The sequence below is a fragment of the Lemur catta genome, chromosome 1 (genome assembly GCF_020740605.2).
Source record: "Lemur catta isolate mLemCat1 chromosome 1, mLemCat1.pri, whole genome shotgun sequence".
NCBI lineage: Eukaryota > Metazoa > Chordata > Mammalia > Primates > Lemuridae > Lemur > Lemur catta.
Genome location: NC_059128.1, coordinates 6973972 through 6995971, shown reverse-complemented (window position 1 = coordinate 6995971; position 22000 = coordinate 6973972).

Below are 22000 nucleotides of genomic sequence, written 5' to 3'. Positions count from 1 at the left end.
AGGGAGAAAAAGAGAGAGAAAGAACACAGAGGTGTACTTCTCAATGTAAATCTTCTTTGCTTAGGTCAAAATATTGACCTCCAATATTTTGTCAAATACCTCTAAATTTCGTTAAAAAATATCTGTGGGCTTATGGTTCAAAGGGAGACAAATTTCCAAACAATTTCCTCTATCTTCTAAAAGTGGTTAAACTTCTATAAACCATATATTTTTATTTAATTTCTGAGGTTCTCTACTTTCTACCACTAAATCACACACGTAATAGCATTTTGCACCAAAGAGATCCTCTGAGAAGACAAAGACTTCAGAAGTAATACATTAAAAACCCTAGGTTCACTCATTCATTAATCATTTATTATCCATCCATTAAACTCGCACCTTGTCCACAAATCTTTCCATCTTTCTGTCTGTCCAATCATTCACCTTTCTGTCTATTTGTGCTTCCACTCACCCCTCCACCCATCCATCCAGCCATCCATCCATCCATCCATCCATCCATCCAACCATTTCATTTAATTCACTAAATGTTCACTAAACACCACAGTATCAGGATTAACTAAACACCATCCATTTCCCACAGGGCTTCCATAGCTCACTAAAGGAAACCTGCAAGTAAACAGCCACAGTCCAGTATCTTGGGAGGTCTCAGTCACAAATGTATATTCAAAAGCCAGTGACAGAACGAGCAAGGAGTGATCAATTCTGGGCTACAAGGAGGACTTTAACCTTCTTCGGGAAGTCACTCGGTTGCCTGGCAAGTTTTCTAACTACATCAGCAAGTGAAAAATGGCTGAGGATGTGTCTGTTTCATTTGACATGCATCCTTACTTTCCAAATCTAGGTATTTTCAGAGGACAAATGCCTTTACACCACAAAACTACTACTAATGTAACAGAGGAATGGCCTGGGGGGAAAAATAGCAAAAGATGTTTTCTCTTTAAAACTTCCCCCACTCTTTTTGGGAACTGAGACCCGCATCCCTACTTTGGGCAAGTGGTCAGGAGGGGCAGGGGGATGTCTATTTCTCTTTGTGCTGCCGGAGAGAGCTCCTACAGCAAGTAGTATCTCTGTGCTGCACATAAGATAGCTGAGGTGTCCTGCTGCATCCCAGGCCAGGAGCCTGGCCGGCTGGAGGTCTGGGTGGGCCTCCAAGGTGGGTGGAGGTCACAGCTTTGTCTTTGGCAGAGATGGGATGATGTTTAATTCTGTTTATGTAGAGGAATTTGGATTTTGATACCATAGTCTACCATTTTCCTTAGATTTAGGTTCACAGTAATAAGTTGACCATTCAGCCAAATATTTTCCCAAGAGACTTTCAGATGGACCTTTTCTATGTTTCAACAAACTTCACAAACACAAACAATAGAGATAATTCTCAACACAACGTGCCAGGCCTATCAAACAAATGGGAATCCAAAGGAGACAGAGGCCACCCCAAAATGCCCTGCTATGGGGCTCCAAAACCCTGCCCTGCCACTGGGCTGAAAGGTTCAAAACCCTCCCCAAATGGTGGCTGAAGATGACATGAAGATGAAGACAGAAAGTTAAAGAAGGAGGGAATGAGGAAAGGAGCAGGATGGAAGGAAAAGAACCTTCCAAACCTTCACTGCGTCAGACCCAATGGCTCCCCTGTCCTGATCCTCAAACTATTGCCAGGCTACGCTGCTGCCACTACCCACAGACGCACACCTCCCCCCTCACTTAGCCACTTGACCATGAGTTCCTTGAGGAGGAGAATAGTATTTTAGCTATTTTTGAATTCTTAGCACCTAACAGCACCTGGCAAAGAGTAGGCAATCCATAAATGTTTGTTGTGTGAATGGACAAGTGACTGATTACATTACAAAGATCAAAATTATATAAGTAGCAATGAAGAGCAAAGTGAAAGTAAGTCTGTGCGATTAGGTAAAATTTAAGAGTTGTCATCAAAGAAATAATCAAACCTTGTGTCACCTGCTCAAAGTGTGTTGCTAGACCGGCAGCACTGGCATCTTGACCCTGGGAACAGGTTGAAAGTGCACATTCTTGGTGCCCGTCCTCAGTCTGCTGAATCAGAATCCAAGAACGTGGGGCTGTCTTTGTTCTAACAATCTCCCCAAGAGCTGCTCTCAGGTTTGAGAAGCCCTGGGGTAAAATATGTTGTCTTTAATAAGAGAAATGGTCAGTTAACAGACTCCACCTAATATGGACTCACCAAAACATGTGGAAAATGCCTTTTCTACTGGTTTTCTAGAATTGATGCTGTCCACAGATTTCCTGATAAATTTTGGTGGATTTCACAATGGAAGGAAGGGAGGGGAGGAGGGAATGACTAGAAGAAGAGGTCTTATTATTTGAGTCAACTGTATGTTGTTTGCTGTGATGGTCACTTCTCACTGTTCCTTGAAATTGTCACAGAAGCTTCTTCAGCTCCTGATCTCACAGGCAGAGACTTCTCTGTACCGAGAGAGCTGGGGAGGCTTTGCTTTTGATCATGAAGATGCTTATGTTCACGGTGGGGGTTGCTTTCATGGTGTGGCTGAGGCAAACAATTGATTAAACTGGCCTTGCATTGTGGTCTCCTCTGCTCACCATGGTGATATCATAGTGCCTGAGCCCTCCAGATATCAGCTGTGCAACATAGGTAGCTTAATTAACATTTCTGAATCTCAGTTTCCTCATCTTCAGAAATGGAGTAAGACCGACTTGATAAAGTTGTAAGGATTAAATGGACCAACAAACATGATAAACACTAGGCTTATGCCCAACACTTAGTAGAAACTTATTAATGTCTAAATGTAGGTGGATTGGAGACTGAAGCTGTAATATCTAGGATATTTACCAGGGTAATTAATGCTGCTTGCCACAACAGAAAAGTCGTGAGATCTCAGTGGCTTAACACAGCAAAGATTTTTATTCTCACTCACGTTACAAGTTCAACATCCACTAGGGGAGATTGGGGAACCAGGGAATTGTTCCACATGGTCACTCAGGTATCCAGGCTGGAAAGTTCATCATCATACAGTTGATCATCTGAAACATGTGGCTGTGTGGTCGCCATGGTTACAGAAGAAAAGAGGTGGTAAAACAGCCCTAAGCCTGGCAGTAACCGTGTCACTTCCTCTCACGGTCAATTAGGCAGAACTTGGCACGTGGTTCCCCGTGTCGGTGGCCTGCTGACATCCCCTGGTGCTTATCTCTGTGGTCTCAGTGCTACCTACTGTGCCACCCTCTACTCTGCCATGGAGCCGACTCTTCACAAATGCAGAGTAAGCAGAGGGTACCTGAGGGTACAGACCTCTGTGCACAGGCCTCAGCCAACAATGGATGGAGAAGCACTGGATAAACACCCAGCTTCCTCACCCCTCCATCAGGGTAATTCTGAGGCTGCTTTCACGCTTATTCCCAGAGTCCCCAGTGGCATTAAGATGCAGCTGACCACAGGGGAAGCTGGCTTGATACTGCACTTGTCATTCCCCTCACTCTCTTCCTTCCCCTACTAGTGTCACCAGGGACCATCTGACAAGGATACTGTGAGCCTCCCAGTCATTGTGTTGGGGTCTCCATCTGGAAGAACCCCCCACAAAACCATCCAGCTACAAGGGTATTGGGGGGACATGTAGAGGAGCACATGGAATATTCAGAATCCACCATCTCTGCCATAACCAGCCTGTCCAATAAAGGTATCCCACCCAGACCTCTAGCACAGGGAGAGATGCCAGCCCATTTGCAATCTATTTTTAAATTTCCAGAGCTGGAAGAGAATTGGAAAACTTGTGGTCCCAATGAATTGGATCTTAGTGTTGTATATCTGAATCGGTCCACATAATGAGGCTTTGCAATCACATCTACCCTCTCTGCCCTAATGTTAAGCTTTGATTAATGAAGCGATGCCCATTGTATGAATAGGAAAAATGGTTCAGGCCTAGTCACTTCCACTCAATTGCACACAGTTAGAGTGATACTTGATAGAGCATTCCAACAAGTCCCTATTCAGAGTCCAGACTTCTTTTTTTCTTTTTCTTGTCTCTTCATAAGTCACCTAAGTCCAAAGTTATTCATCCTGGTATTAGGCCCTTAATTCCTGTCTACGCATAAAAGGGCAGGAACAGCTACACTGCACAGGGTTTTAAGCTGTTACTTAACCTCGAATCTTCTTGGCTCTGATTTAAAGCCTTTCAAACCCTCTTTAAGAGAGAAAGACATTCCTCATTCTAAAATTAATATCCTCACTCTCCATTCCCACCTGAAGGAAGTAACATGAGGCTTAGAGCAGGTCGATGGGCCATAATCTCCAAGAAAGAACTCAGCATCATTCATTCATTCATTTGAGCATACATCCATTGGAGATCTACCATGTGCTGGATATTGTGATGACTAATGGTGTTTCTCTCACCCAAGATAATTGTGCAGCCTCCTAAAGGCAATACAAAATGCACACATATAGCTAAGGCAGAATGAAAAGTAAAAAGTTACCTACAAAGAGTACAGATTAGAAAGGAAAGATCCCAGTTCATTGGGTACGCAAGTGTGTATGAAAAACACATATTTATTTATCCATTTATTCATTTAAAACAACGTTGATCATCTACCATGTGCTGGGAAATCTGCTAGCCCTAGGGACAGTACGGAGGATAGAAGTGGCCCAGTTCCTGTTTCCCTGTAATGTTTATAGTTTATTGGAATGGAAAGGTGGGAACTATTTGAACATGTTGAAATGGATCGAATGGTTGAGGAGTGGGGAGATGAGGACTTCCCAGGCAGAAGGAACAGTGGGCACACAAACCCACAAAGTGGATGTGGGCAAGACAGTGAAGAGAAGAAAGTCCATTCAGTGGGACAGAAAGATCTGGGATTGTGCATGAAAACCACATGAGGCTGGAATCTGGTCTTCTGGTCAGATCTTGTAGGAATTGGCTGCCAGTTCAAAGAGACTCTGAAGTCGTTTCAGCAAAAATACATGTGATTACAGGGTCCACCAGGCAGGGAAGGAAAGATGGACATGAGCCGTGAAAGCAGAGAGGGAGTAGTTCCAACAACAGAGGTGAGACACGCCAGGGCCTGAACCAGGGCAGTGGCAGAGTGGTGAGTGATGCCAGAGAAATGTGGGAGGTGTCACGGAGGCAGGTCCTGTGGGCACCAGGACAGCCAGGAAACAGCCGATGAAGTCCAGAGATCAAGGCAGGACAGAGACTGTGGGTGCTCATCAAAGTTGGCTCTCCTCTGTCCTGGGCACACCCCTGACAGATCAGCATGGCACGTGACCAAGTCCTGGCCACTGGGGCATGAGCGGAAGTGCCCTACATCACTTCCTTGTCTAACCCATGTGTGCACTAGAAGACTGGAGAGCCCAGGAACTGAGAGGACAGTGGAGCCAAAGACAGTAGACGGAGTCCCTGGACACCCGCCCAGAGCAAGGTCAGCAGAATTTTCCCCTGAAGAACCAAAACAGTGAACATTTTATATGTTGTAGGTCATGCCATCTCTGTCACAACCACTCAGCTCTGCCATGGTGGTGCAAAGGCAGCCACAGGACGAATGGCATGGTTGTGTTCCAATAAAACTTTATTTATGAAAACAGGTGACAGGCTGGATGGGGAACGCGGGTTGCAGTTTGCCAACCCCCGGCCTGGAGCAAAGAGCTCCCCCATCACTGACCTCCCTGGGCTACGAGGAACAGAGGCAAGACGTTCTCTTCTGTTTGTCACACTTCTGAGGTGGGGGTGGCGGTGGCTTGTTAGAGCAGTTAGCTTTGAGCTGTGCACAAGGGCACAACAATGGCCATAAGGCCATCCCAAGTTCCTCAATGAAAATGCAAGAACCTGTGGAGTACAGCATGGGAAATGCCACCACAGGTTTTAAAGAATCTCTCATGAGCGAGTGTGACTGGGAATTTATAGGTGAAGAGCCCCCAAAATGCCTAGAAAATTCTGGGATGACACAGCCTACGAACACCACAAGATCCAGCATTTCAGTGCATAAAAGTGGAGTGAGTTGACTGCTAAGGACCCCTTCGTGACATGGTGTGATAATTGGGGTTTAGACACATTCGTTTACTGATGGAAAATTCTGCTTGTCTGCATTCCAGAATTCAAAAGAAAGAAGGGAGAAAAGCCACCTTGGATTCGAGCCAGGCGGGGAGAACTGAAGAAGTCTGTCAGCAAGCCCTTAGGTAACAATATCATAATTTAAACATTTTTCTAACAATGGGGGCGTAATCAATGATTCCACTTTCCCTCTTCCCCTTCCCATTTCAGCCGGCACGTTCCGGGTGTGCGTGCACTGCAACACACGTGTGTGCACCACAACACACACGCGTGCACAGTGGAGTCGTGGGGCAGGGGAGGGAGGAGCATGTAGCCGTTTCCAAAAGTGGATTTAGTTACTTGAGAGCCGTCATTAAACAGGGCCCACATTTTTGCTTCTGTTGCAACTTGCAGGTTCCTTGAGGTGTTTTAATCGGCCTGCGGACTCTGAGACAAGTTGATAGACCGCCCCAAACCGTCCACGGCGGCGGCATTCTTGCAGGACGGATTTAAAAGCCTTTCTGATTTATTTGGGTTTGAAACTAGAGAAGACAAAAGTATCATTCTTGATGGCATCCACACTGCCTTCTCTTAGAGAAACTTCCCTTCATGCCTTAGTGACAGGGAGATTTCAAGTCCCCTAAATGCCCAGTGGCAAACATTCCAGTACGAGGTCACCCCAAATGGCTTCCTTTCCTCTCTAAGGCACTCTAAGTTTCTCTCCGAGGTGCTCAGGGATCTATAATTCATGCCCTGGCTTATTTATACCATAGACCTAAAATTTTAGAATTGGTCTTGAAAAATATCCATGAATGAGATACGAGCAAAGGCCTTGAGCCCAAGTCCAGTTGTACAGCTAAACAACTGTGTGACCACTGACATGTCACTTCCACTCTCTGGGCGTTGGTTCCCTCCTGAAGATGTAGGCACTGAAGGTTGGCTGAGATTCCTGGTTTTCAGAATGTGTCCTGAAGAATGTTAATAGTAATTTTGTGGAAAAGGGTTTCAATGATTAATTCATTCAGGAGTTGTGTTTCAGTACTAAGAGATCAGAAGCTACAGTAGCTTAAACAAGATAGAAGTTCATTTTTCTTTCAAGTAAAAGAAGCAGAGAGGTAAATAGCCCTGAGCTGCCATGAGGAGATACCCAGATCCTGTATCTTTCATCTCTGCTATCCTTAGCAATGGCTTCCACCTTTAAGTCACTTTGTAATTCAAGATGGTTGCCAGGGCTCCAGCCCTCACAGCCACACTCCAAGAAGGAGAAATGAGGAAGAAGGAAGCGTGGTGAGCAGCATGGAACTTCTCCTAGATACATAAGCTCTTTTAAAATAGTCTTTCCTGATGTTCCTTAGGGCACTTCTGTTTCTGTCTCATGGGCCAGAGCGTAGTCAGATGATCATATCCACCTGCAAGAGACACTGGAAAATGCAGTATTTTAGCCAGGGATACTGCCAGTGTGAATAAAATCAGAGTTCTATGGCCAAGAAAGTTGCAGAGAATGATTATTAACTGGCAACTAACAGTTCCTGCCACTGTGGCTGAGGAAGGGCGTGATACACTGGGTTACAGTTGAGTAGATGTGTTTACTGTGCCTTTCAGAGATTTTTATGTGCAAATGTACACTGTGACATTTTCAGTATGGTATGTGTCACATAATTATTTGATTATAGACTCCTTTTATTTCAGAGCCCACTGTGGGCCTTGCCCTCCCTGGACTTAAGGGGACACGTGCAGATATTTTCTCTGTCATCGTCGTCTGTAGTCACACATTGGTGGGTTTTTACTGAGATGAAATCACGGCAGTATTAGGAATCTAAGTCTTGATTTGATTCACATCAAGTGAGGATATAATTGGATGCAACCAAAATGAAATGTCCCACATAGTTGTGATGGAAAGGGGCAATTGTGAATTTATTAAAAAAAAAAAGTAAAGAAAATACAAAATTACTCTGCCATGTGTTCCCTTCACGCAAGGCTCTGCATTTGTTCCATTAACAACAGGATGATATATGATGACGTCAACATACAATTCTAAGTTTCCTAGTTTCTGAAAGGCATTACTGACCCATGCATACAAATTTATTGTGTCACTCCTATGCATGAAGCCCTTCACTTTGTCCTTTAAAAACTCATAGTCAATAAGAAGAGAAGGATGCTAAACAGTGAAGTTAGAGAAGGATTCTTGAGGTCTTCATAGAGTTGCAGTTGGCTGGTTGATGGAGGGAGATGCCTGGTGATGAGGATCCTGAAAGCTGTGGTCCCCAATCTTTTGGACACCAGGGACTGGTTTCATGGAAGACAGTTTTTCCAAGGATGTGGGGTGGGGAGTGGTTTCGGGATGATTCAAGCACATTACGTTTACTGTGCAGTCAAACCTCTCTGCTAATGATAATCTGTATTTGCAGCTGCTCTCAGCACTAGCATCACCACCTCAGCTCCACCGCAGATCATCAGACATTAGATTCTCATAAGGAGCCCACAACCTAGATCCATCGCATGCACAGTTTACAGTAGGGTTCGTGCTCCTGTGAAAATCTAATGCCGCTGCTGATCTGACAGGAGGCAGGGCTGATGCGGTGATGCCAGTGATGGGGAGTGGCTGTAAGTACAGATGACGCTTCCCTCGCCTGTCCACTGGCAGCCACTCACCTCCTGCTGTGCAGCCGGTTCGCAACAGGCCACAGACCCTTACTGGCCTGCAGTCTGGGGTTTGGGGACCACAGCTTTAGAGTAAGACATGCATGCAAGTGATTCATGGCTACACCATTTCCTAGACCATGAGCAAGTTATTTAACCTCTCTGTGCCTCAGTCTCCTAATCTGTAGAATGGAATAAAGAAAAGTTTCTATCTCATAGGATAGCACTAGCTACTGAACAAAATAATGCACCTAGCATTTTACTTGGCATGTGAGCATTGAGCAATGGCATTGTTACTGTTGTTAATGTTATTTACCATTCTTATTATTTTCTTGACAATAGAGCAATGGAGATGCACAAAGGAGAGAAGGACTTTTCCATCTTGGGGAAGGGGGGCTAGGTGAAAAATAGCTTTGTGTGATAGCAACTTTGAGGTTCAGAAAAAAACAACATTCTGGGAGATGAAGATATTTCATTGGTCATCTAGACCAGCCTGTCAAACAAAACATCAGACCTCATTTGCGCTCTGGTCCATGGTGGTTTTAAAATTGGCTGCACGCAGCCAGTTCCAGTTCCGGGTGTATTGCTTTAGTCAGCAGGGTCCATGTGTGAATTGGAAGGATTCTCTCCCATCTGACAATTTGCCCAGTCCCTGTGGGATTTTTACCTGGCACATTTATGTGTTTACATGCCTGACCCTCTTCTAGGGGAAGATGTCACTAAAAAGAGAGACAGTGGCTAAACCCAATGGAGAGAAGTCTGGACCCAAAAACTCACAATGAGGTCAGAATCCAGGAGGGTGGAGAGCAGGAGAGAGCGTGGGTGGGACGGGTGGACCAGGGCGAGGTGTGCAGAACTAGCCTCTGGCCACAGGGTGCTCGCTCCCCAGGGCCATGCATAGCTGATGACAACTGCCCTTGACCACAGGGTGACCTGGGGTCAGTGACTTCCCTCTCCAGAAGCCTCCAGTTTCCTCATTATAAAAGGAAGATGTGGGCTAATGACGTCACTCTGATTACTCCTGGAGTTCTGATTCCAATTATACCGTCCTCTAGAGGCAGGATGGATTTCCTCAGAAGCACAAGTGTGTCTTCATCTGGAGATCCACATATGCTATCCAGAAGCTTCTGGAGTTCTTGGAATTTCTTGTAAGAAGTCCCACAAGCCAAAGAATAAGTCTCAACACCACAGTTTCTTTTAATAAGCAGTTACATCATCTTTCTAGAAACTACCACCCACAGCCTCACCACAGATGGGTTGTTCTTAAAAATGAAAGCTTTGGATGTCAGGGTCACCCAGAGTAATGCGGCACGTTAGCATCAGGTCCGGGCCTCCCACCTCCCGCCCACCTGGCTCCTGCACGCACAGCAAGGCGGCAGGGCGGGAGGAACCTCCCATTCTCAAAGGAGACGGCTCCGTGCTCCTCAGCCGCGCTTCTGTGCTCGCTGCAACAGATTTAGCAACGCTTCACAACACTCCTGTTCACAAAATGCAGAAAAGAAAAAATTTAAGTGGAGCTTTCATTATAAACATAATAAATATATATTTTTTAATTTTTCAAGGCTTCCTGAGGACATTTAACTGGTTTGTCCTAAGTCCTGTGCCTTGTTTTCCATTGTTGTACTGGGAGTGTGGATCAGTGACACTTTTCCACGAGGTCTGGGAATGATTACACGAGAAAGGAGACATCGCGAACGTGCATAAGCTATGAAGTCCCCACGTACCAGAGCCACAGAAGACACAAAGTCACACGTTGAAGAGTATTCTTTTCAAGGCAGCCTACTCAAAGGTCTTGAAAGCAAACGTCGGTGTGGTGTCTTCGCACGTGGGAGTCACCACGGTGGCTGGGAAGGGTTTCCCGGCGTTGGCTAATCTCCTAGTGCCACACTGGATCGCCATACAATTCAACCAGTCTGCATTTAAGTCTAAATCTGTAATTTGAGGATTATCATAATTTTTATGGGATTGCTATGAGGAGTAAATGAAACAGCAGATGCCTGTCATATAGTAAGGACCCCAAAAGACGGTTGACGTCTTTCTTCCTTCTCTCCTATTGGCAGAAGGGTTGCATGTATTAAAGTGCGTCTCCAAAATGCAATTAGCTTATTTGCTTGATGCCTGGGTTCCAGAGGAGGAGCATGAAGTCTCTGTCTCTCCATGGGAAGCGACACAGCTTCGGAGGAACTCACTGGATGAGGAGTATTGTGGCCATTTTGCAAAATCCTTCTCAACTATGACACATATAAATGAATGAATGAATCAATGAGTTCATACTCGCTCAAATTTGTGCAAAGGTGGGGTGATTAGAGTGTATTTTGCAGGACAATTGGGGCAAGGAAGGCTGGGGAATAGAATTTGATCAGAATGTTGAAAATTTAGTAGAATTTTGAAAGTCAGGGTTGAAGGGCCTCTTGGTTACTCAAGGAATGACTCAAGGGAGCACAAGATCAAACAAGCTTAATCGGCTTGACTGGAGAACTGGAATCCTGTGGGGAAAATTGGGAACGAGACAAGGCCGGAGGGAGTCTGGTAGCTGATGGCCGTGGGCCGTGGGCCGTGGGCCGTGGGTGCGCCATGCCAAGCTCACCTGGCCACCTCCCGTCTACACATGCCGGGGGGTGGGGGAGGGACACACGGCCCATGTCAGACCAACATGTTGTGAATCAGCAAAACATGCTGGGGAGGGGCTGAGAGAAGAGGAACAGGCATGAGGGGTGACTCTTGTGACTTTGAGGGAGGAGGAAGAACCTATAAAAATGACAATTACTCAACTGCTTTCACTTAAGAAAATACTGAACCCTTTTCTTTCCTGAAGGAAACAGAAAAGGGGGAAAAATTAATATATCCGTTTTCTTTAACATCGGAGGCCAACGCGAGGCGGCAAGTGCTCTCCAAGGAGCTCGGGGTAAGGTCGCCGTGTCTCCCCAGCCTCTCCCTGAGCTCGGGAGGCAGGCTGACACACGAGGAACTTTTATTTTCCCCTCTGATGCTAATTGAACGTGCAGATAGAGAGGTACCAAAGTGACTACATTAAGATGAAATCTGTCCCCCGAGTACCTGCTCCGTCTACGCTCCCGCCCACTGCCCTCCACCCCGGCAAAATGATCACTTTTCTTCTGGCCGACAAAGCCATCTTCAGTTATTATTTCTCTTTGTCTCTTCTCCTGTCTCCGAATGGAAACCTTCCAGTAGCTGCTGGCTAGAAAATTAGCCATCTGAACTCTGATTCTCCCTCTCTCCCGCTCTCTTTCCTCCCGTGTCTCTCTCTTCTCATCAGATTAGTGAGAAAATTCAGCATTGAATCTCTTTCAAACTCCTCGCTCTGCGCAGCCTGCTTAACACATGGAAAGGGCTAAGATTAAACCTTAATTTAACTCTGTCTCTCACCCAGACGTCACCAGACTCCTGGCCCAGTTTAACTTTCAATCATTTTCAGAAGTCTGGAGAAGTGCAGCTCCACGCTGCCCGTGTCTCCTCTGTGACCTTCTTCGCCTGGTCAAACGCCTTGTGGTGAAATCCAAGATGGCATTAGGGAGGAGGAGGAGGAGAGTGAGAAGAAATGAATATTTATTGAGCTCCTGGCATATGCCAGGCACTTTACATGCATTATCTCTTTGGAAGGAACAGCTCCAAGGAATAAATATGTATCTCTATTTTTTTCAAAGAGAGAAACTGAGGCTCATAAGGGTAACTGTCTTGTATGAGTTCACGCCAGTAGTGAGTCACAGGCTCCTCACTTTCTAGCACTGACTGCCGGTGTTCCAGCTGTCCCCAAGGCTGGCTTAGCCACTGTAATACTCGGTGGCAACAAAAACCCAAGGCTCAGAAGCCCTCCCAGAGATTCCGAGTGAGCGCTGCCACCCCCCACGTTCAGATAGGAAACCGAAGCTCAGAGAGGTTCAGTCACTTTCTCATCATTCACACGTTTAGCAAGTGGAAGAGTTGAGGCTGGAGCTGGGTTCTGCGGTAGCTCGAAGCTCATGCTGTTCAAACAAGAATTATAATTTTGAATACCTGCAATGCAGCTAACCTGCCTAAAACCAAATCATTTCACTTTAGACCTCCTGGAATACCTGATATGTTACCAATCAAAATCCAGTTGAAAGAAATGAGAACCAAAATGCCTTCAGAAAAAGCAGCTTGATAGAATAGAAAGAGTCAGTTGTGGTTTTGTTGTTTGTTGGATAAATTGAGAATAATGATATTAACTCTGAAAGGACCAGGCAAGTTGAGATGGGACAGGAGCTCAGACCAGATCTATCGCTGGAGGAGAGATCCAGTCCTTAGGAGAAAGAACATGGTACCCAGGGAGGTGAGGAGGCAGGAGCTGGCCAAGCTAGAGATGAATATCAGCACATTAGAGGGCTGAGACCCAGGGAGGGAGCTTATGACATTCAGAAAAGGGGAGAAGACACGAAATCAAGATTAGATAAGTCTGTCAGCAAGAGAGTAGATACCCCCAAGTTACATCAATGAAAATGTATTCATCACAGTGCTGTTCATTCACAGTAGCTAAATACATGTGTGTATATATTTAAATTTGTATATGTATGTATGTTAAGAATCTCCCATTCAAGAATCATTGAATGTGTACATACTCCCCTGCCCAAAGGACTATAATGCAGCCATTATGAAATGTTAAAAAATATTGGTGACAAAGGAAAATGACTTTTAGCCTCATTCCTCTCCCCCCAGTAAATGAGAGGTTGCAAAATTGTTCTCTCTCCAGATAAATTCACCTGCATAAAATACATAGCATGAATCAGGAGGAAATAGTGCTAAAATATTCAGAGTACATGACTCTAAAACACATAAAATTTGAGGGAAATTTGTTCCTTCTTATTTGTACTTTTTATTTTTTTCTGTAATAAGTATCTGTTTTTTTTTAAATTAGAATATATTACAAGATGAGAGACCAGGGCCAAGGGTCTGGGGCAGGACAGGCTATAAGTGGGGTCAGGAGGCTGCAGTCACGTGCTGTTGGTGGATTTGGGTACAGAGAGGCTGTCCAGCCGTGAAAGACGGTCAAGATGCAATAGGGAAGGAGACTATGGTGGAGGGAGGCCAGCTCTGGCCCAGCCCCAGGGCGTGTTACCTCACTTGATCTTTTCAATGGTCTTGTTAAGTACTTATGATTATCCCCATTTTATAGGTATGAACTTGGAAGTTAATCAAGATGAAACAACATGCCCAGATTCAGTCAGCTCAAATAATAACAGGTAATATTATTGAACACTCATGTGCCCAACACATGCTAAGAACTTTTCACACATCTATCATTTAGTCCTTGCTGCAAACCTGTCTGGTAGGTGTCATACTTTCCTTAATTCTACATGTGGAAAACATGAAGCACAACTGACTCAACATCCTGCAGGTAATAAAAGTGGAGTCAGGACTGGGCAGTGAACTCCAAATAGCACCTGAAATGACTTCCGGAAGCACCCAGCAAGGTGAGCAGCTAGCAAGGTGTACAGCTAGCAAGGTCAGGATTCAAATGTAGAGTTCTCTATCTCAAAAGACTGCTCTTTCCAATAGAGTGCTCCAGTTAAACAAATGTTTAAGAAAGGGAATAGCTAGCAAGCCTGTGAATAAACCTGGTATTTCATTTCAGCTCAATCACTAATGCATTGTGTGATCTCAGTTAGTCCTGTCTGAAATTCTATTTAATTTTCTACGTGATGGAGAAGGGGTGTGATCTGAAAACCTTTGAAGTCCCTTCCAAGTCTAACCTTATTAGGAAACACATCTCTGCTTTGGAGTCTTCACTGGCTCCCCTTCACCTGCGTGTCTTAGAGACATTAAGAAAGTGTGTGTGTGTGTGTGTGTATATGTGTGTACATATATATGTGTATATTAACATATATGTATATATGTGTGTATATGTGTATATTAATATGCATGTGTATGTGTGTATATATGTGTGCATGTGTGTATATATATATTTGCATATATATGTATAAGTTCTATATGTGTGTATATATGTGCATATGTATGTACATAACTATTTTAAACTTTGAAATAATTTTAAAATCACATGAAATTTACAAAAAGTCATGCAGAGAGTTCCAGTATACCCTTCACCCAGCTTCCCCCATGAGTGCCAAGAAACTGGCGTTGGCACTATTACCCTCAGGCTCTCCTTAGACCATCAACTGAGCTGCAAAGCTTCCTGGAAACCCCCTCTCCACAGCCACTCCTCTGCTGGGGGCCCCCATGTGTGGAGCCCGCTGAGCTGTCCTTCCTACCCCAACTCCCTGCTCACATTTTACTCTCCAGGAACCTTGACCTGATTAAGGGTCCCCCAAACATTATATCCTTTGCTTGTGCTGTACCCCCTAAATTCCAAACATCCTTTCTCAACACGAGCCCCCAAATGTCTGCGATCTGAAGTGCCTACTTTGGTGCCACCTCCCTTGTCGCTCTGCCCCCATGTTCCTGCTGCCCGGTGGCATCGCCTTGCTGCAGTGATTTGCCTGAGGGCAAGTTTCCTTTGGGAACTTGCCCCCCTTGGCCTGCGACTCATCTTTCCTTCCTGGTAATTTCTGTGCGAACAGCAGGCTTGAGACACGTGCCTGCGGGAGGAACGAACAAAAGCACCCTCGGATCTCAGAGCCAGTCTCTTCGTATCCGAAGAGAAACTCCTTCACCTTAAAGAGCTTCCCACTGAAGGATAATTAATTTGGAAGTGAAAAGTATACATAGGATGCAGTACAAAAAAGAAAGAAGGCCATATACTCAAACTATCACCACTCTTAAGGCTCGAAAGGACCATTTTACCATTTAAGAGAAAAGCAAAACCACTGTGCATATAATTGAATTTAAATGGTGAAAATAATATTCGTTCTCACTATGCATTAGAGACACTATTTTAAAATTATTTCTAATATAAACACATTCTCTCCAGCCCTCATTTTTTCTCCTTTTTGCTCTTCCTCTCAGGCACAAATTACTGTTAAGTTGGGCTGAATAATGAATGAAAACAGTCAGTGTCATTAATGACAAAGTGTAATATTGAGCTGATGAGACCTCTTGTTTGCAAAGCTATCTCTCTCTCTCTCTCTCTCTCTCTCTCTCTTTTATTCCAAACATTCCTCAGCAAGAATCACTGGCAAAATTATTTATATTCAACTGAGTATCTAATTGAAAGATTATGAGCCCATGGAAATGTAGACTAGCAGGCCTGATATCCTAAGGAAAATATAAATAAATAAAATAATCTTCTCTTTGAATAATCACACTTACTGGTGTATGGCAGTCTCTTGTTCGGAAGAGGAGCTTCCGTTTTAGAGCATATGCAAGTCTTACCAAGATAAGCTCTCAGCTTCCCAGTCTCCGTCGCTGAGCTGGGGAAGGTTTTACTTGAGCAGAGGTTAATTTTGCCCTATTACAGCTGCTGAAGTGCAGCGTGCCTTGACGTCAATTTCCTGTCAGACACATGTTCGCTGAGATGTGAGGTTCATATATATGAACATCGTCTTGGAGGCAGCCATCCGTTTTCCCAGGTTGAGGTGGTCTTTGGGCAGTAGGTCGGGTGGCGTAGGTCCAAGGTAAGAAGAACCAGGTTTAATTGAGAGTTGGGGAGTTTTGGGAGCCCCGGGGGGGGGAGGGGCTTGAATCACATCTGTAGCCCTTTCTAGCTTTATTCACTACCTGGCCAGGTAGAAGCATTACTCCTCCCAACCCTGGACTTTCATAGATAATATTAGGGCACAGAATGGTTATATAACCTCTGAAGTAGTTCAGTTAACATGGGCCAAATCAGAAAATAGTAGATGCTCAATAAGTTAAAGGATAACTATGCTGTTTTATTTATTTGTCCTTTTTTTTTTCCAGTTATTTATTCATTTAACAAAGCCTTAACTGAATAAGATCTCATGTTCCCGAGTCCCCTTTAAAGCTCTGTGTACCTGGTGTCACCAGCTCAGAGGCCCACAGGCATCCCAGACGTGTCCCTCCCCTGTGCCCACTGGCAGTCCTCCGCAAGTCCAGCAGACTCAAGCCCCATTGTCCCTGCCTCTGCTCTTATCCCCTTTGTGTTCCTGGCCAGAGCCACCCCACCTTCGCTGGGGCACTTCACCACCTGCAGACTGGCCGCGGGCTTCTCCTCCTGCCTTCTTGCCAGACACCCTCCACTCCGCAAAGCCGCTCACTCCACTCCTCTGCTCAGCACTGTCCCCTGGGAATTCCAACATACCAGAAATTCAGTTCTGTCTCTTTGACCTGCTACCCAGGTCCCTCAGAAGCCAACCCCTGGGGACCTCTCCCCTGCATCCCCTGTCCCTTGCTGTGGCTCTCTAGGGTCGAGCTCACGCCCACTGGAGTGCATTGGCCACATGGGCACCTCTGGCAAAGGTCTTGCCCTGATCTTTACCTGATGGCCCCGATTGCATTTTCATCTCCACCTAAGTGCCAGCTCCTCAGAGAGGCCACCCAAGCCCCCCAGCTGCAGTGGCCACTCAGTCTCTGCCCGCTGCTCCACCCAGGTTTAGTTTTCTGCATGGCACTCTTCACCGTTGTCTCTTTCTCATTATTTTTCATCGTTAGATCATCTATTTCTCCAGCAGGCTCCTAGAGGCTATGGCCTTGCCATACCTTAAGGGACACCTCCTAGGACAGTGTGGGATACGGCCTGGGGCACTCAGAAGATGTCTGTAGAGGGAACGAAAGTTTGCACGTCCATTCCATAGGCGAGAAGATGTCCACTGTGGGTTAGTGGGACCAAAGACTGTGTGAAGAACTTTGAGTATCTGCCATAGCGATGATTATCCAAATCCTAGTTAACCAGGAGATGTATATTGAACTTCTTCCATATCACACGCTGAGCTACACAGTTCCGAAGCTCCAGCTCCATTAAAAACACCACAAACTACTCAAGATTCTATGCAAATTCCCAATTTTTGGATGAGGAAACAGAGGCTCAGAGACATTAAGTATGTTGGCTTAGTTCAGAGTGATATCTAGGAACTGGCAGATTTGGGACTTGAACCCAGGCCAGTGTGACTGGCATCCCTTGCACTGGGGTACACCCGTCACTCGTTCACCGATCCTTCTTTGAGTCATGACATAATAAAGTATTTCCAAGACACATTCCTCTGACCTAATAAATACATGTTTCCTCCCATTACAGAATAGGTTTTTCTGTTGTTAAAATAACAAATAAAAATATTTCAACTTTTTTTTTTCCTTTACTGCTGCAAGCTCAGGGCACAATCCATTGCTCAATCACAATCATTTTATCAGCTTAAAAATACATGAGCTCTCCTCTCCTTCTAAATGGATTTTAGATTTCTGGTTCTGATTTCACAGACTTATAGCATATTTTAATATAAGCCTTTCTGGATTATTTTTTAGGAGATCTGTACAATTAGAAAGAGTTTTCAAATCACTTAGCCATATAAGGTATAAGGTGGAATCATGGATCCTATTTCATAAGTCAGGAAACAAGGAAGTTAGGGGCCTTGCCCAAAATACACACGCAGGTAAACTCTGGAGCCAAGACACCTGCTGCTTCTCCCTCTTTTGCATTCAGGGATTGTGCCATTATATCATGTTGCCTTTGTATTGGGGGAATATATATGATTTTTAAAATTTAAATTTTCAGAAATATTACCATAATAAAAAGGATGCATTTATTGGGTGGGCTGTATGCCACGTTCTCTACTAAGTTTTATTTATACTATTCTAATGTTTTCCATTTCAACATCAATGTATTTGTGTTTGATTTCGGTTGTCCTGTGTGATGGTTAGTTTACGTGCAGACTTGGCTGGGCTGTAGTACCCAGCTATTTACTAGAACACTAATCTAGGTGCTGCTGTGGAGGTATTTTGTAGATATTCTGTAGATGTGGTTAACATCTACCATCAGTCAACTTTAGGCAAAGGAGATTACCCTTGATGATGCGGGAAGACATCATCCAAGCAGCTGAAAGGCTGTAAGAGCAAAAACAGGTTTCCCCAGCAAGGAGAAATTCTACCTCAAGACTGCAAAGACTGCAGCATCAGATCCTGCCTGAGTTTCCAGCCATACAGACACACACACACACACACACACACACACACACACACACACGCATACACATGCACATACACGAACACACACACTCACACTCTATTAGTTCTGTTTCTCCAGGGAACCCTGACTGATGCACTGTGTGAAAATCACCTCACACTAAGCAACTTAACACAACTTGATTATTTCACAGTTTCTGTGTGGAGGAGCCCAGCACTTGTTAGCTTGGTCCTCTGCTCAGGGTCTCACAAGTCTGGGATCAAGGTGTCAGCCAGATGCATCCTCCTTTGGAGGTTCAAGTAGGGAAAGATCTGTTCCAAATTCCCTTCAGTTGTTGAAAGAATTCATTTTCCTGCAGTTGTAGGACTGAGGTCCCCAGTGTCTTGCCAGCTCCCTGTCGGTCCTCAGCTCCCAGAGGCTGCTCTTGGGTCCCTGTCATGTGGTCCCCTCCATAGGCCCTTTCATACTCTGAACCTCTTTCTTCTTTCAAAAAGCCTTCTTTCCTTTTGAAAGACTCACCTGATTAGGTCAGGCCCACCCAAGATAATCTTTAACACCAATGGATTAGGGAGTCAATTACATCTGCAAAATCCCTTCCGCCACATAACATAACATCATCATGGGATGGGGTGGGGTGGAGCACTGCAGCCCGGTCCCTAACAGGTCCCGAGTGGTTGGGGACCGCAGCACTAAGAGAAGAGAGAGAGATTTCTATTACTATTCCAAGAACTTGCAGCCTGTGAGAGGCTGGTGAGAAAGGAGAGCCCTGGAATGTTAGAAATGTTCTCATTTCAGGGTTGATCATGTCAAAAGTATAGAGTAGAGAAAAGCACATACTGTACTATATTGTATATAGCACATAAGAATGTATCTAAACTCTAGGGAGCATATAGAAAGGAGCTTAAGTCATTCAGAATGATTTGAGAACGTGAGATGCCAAACATTTCACATTATTGTTTCTTAATTTCAAAAATTAGATATTTTCATAAAAGCAAAAATAGCTTTTTTTAATAGAAAATTCAGGACATGCCAAAAACCACAAACACAAAAAAAGTAAGAATCATATCTGGTTGAACCCTCACAGGTATACTATAAAAATTTACTGTAGAAACTTTTATATAAGTAATATATAATAAAGGTAAATATTTATATACCAAAAATTCCATTCGTTCATTAACTTTTTCTAAATATAATATAAACATATTTCCATAATACTTAAGTTTTCTTTTACAGCATTATTTTTAATGGCTGCAGAGTTCTTCATTGTCTAAGTGTATCAGAATTTATTTAGCTAATATCCAATTATTAGCTATCACATTTGTCTCTCATTCAGTGTTATTCATATAATTGGCATAACCATGCTTCTAAGTTTATAAATACAAAAATGGGGTCATAGTTCATCAGTATCCAAACAGTGATGTCTGCCAGCCCCGACCCCTACCTATTGATGCAGGGACCTTGCCCCTTTAAAGTGCATGCAAAGTTGTTTTGTTTTCAGAGTCTCTTGGGCCCTGTGCTAGGTGTCTGCAGGGGCACAGACTGGATCTAAATCACTCAGCCTCCTCAAGAAGCCACACCCTACCCCATTTGCTGCCTGAGTCCCTCAAGGACTGGTGACCCTGGGCCCAGCACCATCTACCACCACTGTGGCCTGGGGAGGGGTGACCCCTTCCTGAGTGAATATCGGTCACCTCCAAACCCACTGTTCCATACTCCTCTCTGTGAGGCTGGAATCCAGACCTTCGAACTACATGTCTCCTTTGCCAGGCTGCTCCCTCCTAGATGGGCTGAGAATGGAGGCTGGAAGGAAGATAAGAGACAGAAAACTGCTCCTCACGGTCTTTGCTGTTCCTGTCCATGCTGCCCTAGGCAAGGGCCCAGCCCTCGAGCAGCTGCAGTTGGTTCCAATATCCAGACTTGCTTCTCTCCCAGTCCTTCCAGATCTGGGGACCATGGCTCCCCAGAGACACCCTCACCCACCAGGCAGAGCCCTTGCCCAGAGCCTGAGTCTCTGGCTCTTCCTGTGAGCTCTAGAAATGCCTGTGCCAGCCTGGAGCCTCCCTCACCTCGGAGGTCTGAGTCCCAGTTGTGCAGGGGCCTCCTCCCAGCCCCTGCCTTTTGGTAATCCAGCTTCTTTGGCTTCCTCGGACCTGGGAATAGTATCTGCTTCCTGTAATTACTATCCCTGTGTGACCTTAGTGCTCTTTTCTTCTCAGTTCTCTAATATCTCCTTAACTAATTACTTATAAGACACTCTCATTCTTAAAATAATGAATATGGACAGATACACCTAAATACTCATGTTCAAGTATGCAATAGTTCCCATTCCTATTTTTGAAAATCCCTGGAGGTGAGTTTGCCATCCAAGGGATATTTGGCAATGCCTAGACCCATGTTTGACTTTTCCAATGGGGAGTGGGGGTGCCACCAGTGTCCCCTGGGTAGAGGCCAGACAAATGTTCTACAACTCATGAAGAAAGCCCCTTGAAATGAGTACATGCGAATAAAAATATAAATAAACCATTGCAGAATTCTTTTTCAAATTTGAAGAGAAACATAAATTCATAGATCCAAGAAGCTCAGTGAATCACAAGTAGAATGATCATAAAGAAAATTACACCGAGAAAATTAATCCATTTTCCAAAAGCAAATGAAGATCAGATCATAAAAGCCCCCAAAGAAAATGAAACATTACATGTACGGAATAATTCTAAGAAACATTTCTGACTTCTTTACAGAGACAATGAAAGTAAGAAGATAATTCCAGGCCATCTTTAAAGTGCTAAGAGATTTAAAAATCTGCCAATCTAGAATTCCACACATGGCTAAAATCTACCTTAGATATTTCAGATAAAGCAGAGAGAATTTGACACTAGCAAATATCCAGGACAAAAAAAAAAAAAAAGAAAATGTTAAAGGAAGTATATCTGACTGAAGGAGAACCATATCAGATGGATGGAATGAAGAGTGTCATAAAATGGTTAAGATAAAACAATTTTTCTCATTTAAAAAAATGTTTTTGCATGATAATTGACTGCTAAAAGAAAAATAACATGAATGTATTGTGGGATTTATAACATAAAGTAAAATGTATGACAATAATAGCATAAAATATGAGACTAGAAAAATGGGAATACACTACTCTAAAATTCCTATCCAAAATGTGAAATGCTATATTATTAATTCATAGTAGACTCTAATAACATGTAAATACCTATTATAAACCCTCAACAATAAATAAGAGGAATAGTTTAAAAGCTAATATGGTAAATAAAATGAACCCTAAAAATAAATAAATAAATAAATACACAATTAATCCAAAATAAAGAATAAAGAAAAATAAAAC